The 2,500-nt window shown below is 46.4% G+C and overlaps 1 protein-coding gene across 1 annotated transcript in view; it reads left to right on the top strand.

Annotated features, from left to right (window-relative positions):
• The first annotated feature begins 2,183 nt into the window (after positions 1–2,183).
• Positions 2,184–2,500, top strand: part of fbxl16 (F-box and leucine-rich repeat protein 16) — a 58,808-nt gene continuing 58,491 nt past the window's right edge. Inside the window, exon 1 of the mRNA XM_063221400.1 lies at positions 2,184–2,500. This exon is cut by the window's right edge and continues 14 nt beyond it. The gene's annotated coding sequence lies outside the window, so the exon portion shown is untranslated.

The following is a 2,500-nucleotide window of genomic DNA, read 5'->3' as shown; positions in this document are numbered from 1 at the left end:
TTTCGGATTGGAATAGCATTGGTATCGACAGATATCCAAATTCAGGTATTGGGATCGGATCAGAAGTGGGAAAAGTTGTCCCTACCGTGGCTGATATGGTAGGGCATACGTTTACCACTTGGCTGACCCGGGTTCGATTCCCGGTCCGGGTCCTTTGCCGGTCCTTCCCCATCTCTCTCTCCCAGCTCACTTCCTGTCTCTCCTCCATCCTGTCTCACAAAAACCAATAAAGGCTGAAAAGCCAGAAAAAAATACTTAACCCCTTAAGACACGGCATTATAAATGAGCTGTTACCAGAATGGCAATGACCAAGTCGTAATGTATTACTGAAGGCCCCATGCACTGCCATAGTAGTGTAGTGCTATAGTAGTTAAATTTCAATGTCTATTACAGCGTGCCACAGGAGGTACGGCGTGCATTAAGGGGCTACAAAAAAAAACAAAAAAAAGAAGTGGGAAAAGTGGAACAGTGCATCCCTATACTAGCCTCGCGCGTCATCGTACTTCCGCCAAAAGATTGGCTCTGTATATAACATGAATACGATATGAAATGGTAGTAATATGGGATGGTCAGGACCAGGCTATCCCTATACTACACAAAGTGTAAAGCCAGACAAATGCATCCCTGCCCCCAGTCAGCGTAGCCTACAGCCTGTAGCTGTGGTCCTATAGGTGCCAGTGGCAGCCCTCTTTAACAGCGCAGCTTATCATTAGGCTCCATTGTTGTAGCCGGGCACAGCTGTGGGACAAGTGGGCCCTGTGGGAGAGGAGAGGATGCTGAGGAGGCAAGAGGCTCTGAGACAAAGCGTATAGGCCATTGAGTGTGTGTGTGTGTGTGTGTGTGTGTGTGTGTGTGTGTGTGTGTGTGTGTGTGTGTGTGTGTGTGTGTGTGTGTGTGTGTGTGTGTGTGTGTGTGTGTGTGTCTGTGTGTGTGAGAGTGAGTGAGTGAGTGAATGAGTGAGAGTGAGAGAGAGAGAGAGAGAGAGAGAGAGAGAGAGAGAGAGAGAGAGAGAGAGAGAGAGAGAGAGAGAGAGAGAGAGAGAGAGAGAGAGAGAGAGAGAGAGAGAGATGCCAGACTCTGAAAAGCTGAGAAACAGATGGAGAGGTGAAGGGGTTGGTCAATCAGACCCTCTACACACACACACACACACACACACACACACACACACACACACACACACACACACACACCCACACACACACACACACACACACACACACACACACACACACACACACACACACACACACACTAAGGTAAAAGTGCAATCAGAAACATACATAGGCTGCATGTTTTCCATCTATCTAAAAATCGATCCATCAGTGTGTCTCATCCTTCTGCCTCTCTCTCTCTCTCTCTCTCTCTCTCTCTCTCTCTCTCTCTCTCTCTCTCTCTCTCTCTCTCTCTCTCTCTCTCTCTCTCTCTCTCTCTCTCTCTCTCTCTCTCTCTCTCTCTCTCTCTCTCTCTCCCTCTCTCTGCACAGGGCTAGCCTACTGTCGGGAGGAGGATGCTGCCAGGCCGGCTAGTGCTAGTGCAGCCAAAGTAATAGGACTGGCTGTGTTACATAATGTCAGCTAAAATGGTCGTCCTCCGTGCTCATCCTATATGGCCGAGGGCAGCCAGGCTGCTGCTGTGCTTTGTTTTCAGCGCTTTCATGCACGCCAGGGCCTCTCCACCCAAGGCTCTTATTCGACAAACACTGACAGCACTTTTTTCATAACAAAATATATTGATTTGTCTTTAAGCTTAGACCAAATTCATTCATTATAAGGCAGGCTAAAGATTACTTACAGCCATGCGCTCTTTTCCACGCGCACAAGTGAGTCAAAATGAACACAATTTTGTGATTGTGTTTCTCAATAATTAACTGAATGTAGGGTATGCTTTGTCAGATAATCATCATAGTTCAATGTTTGTTTACATTTAGACATGTTTTGCATTCATACCCTGTGACCTGTGCGTAAATCTAACATTCAACATACAATTTACATAATACCCAGAGTCCGGCATAATTTCTCTTTCCGGAGTTATTCGCAACGCTTAAAAATATTGCAATTCAATGTTCAACAGCCCAAAGCGATGCATTATTGATACAGCCTGGTCGCTCGTATCTCTTTAAATGGGTTTGGTCTGTTTTGTGTGCGTGTGCATGTGTGCCCGGGAGAGGGAGAGAGGGAGAGAGAGAGTGGGAGGCAAGCTTTGTGTAAAGATAAACCGAATGAATAGACATAGATGCCGCTATTTTAGGTTGCATTGTATGCGCTGTTAACAACTCTTACGCATTTGCATCAACTGCTTTTTGGGCACAGTCGCTGGTGTAGAGATGGTTTTACGCGTCTGTGGCAAGAAGTGAATATTAAACTCTCCCCACCGCAAGGAAATAACGGGCAGGGCTGCAATTTTATTTATTTATTTTCCCTCATGCGTTCTGCAACGTTGGGGAAAACGTGATCACGCCAGACGGTATTATTTAACCGACCATGGAGTAATGGTCGTGTGA

This window comes from Engraulis encrasicolus, chromosome 2, assembly GCF_034702125.1.
Source record: "Engraulis encrasicolus isolate BLACKSEA-1 chromosome 2, IST_EnEncr_1.0, whole genome shotgun sequence".
Classification (NCBI taxonomy): domain Eukaryota; kingdom Metazoa; phylum Chordata; class Actinopteri; order Clupeiformes; family Engraulidae; genus Engraulis; species Engraulis encrasicolus.
The sequence above is the reverse complement of the archived record's forward strand: the minus strand, read 5'-3'. Positions and strand labels throughout refer to the sequence as shown.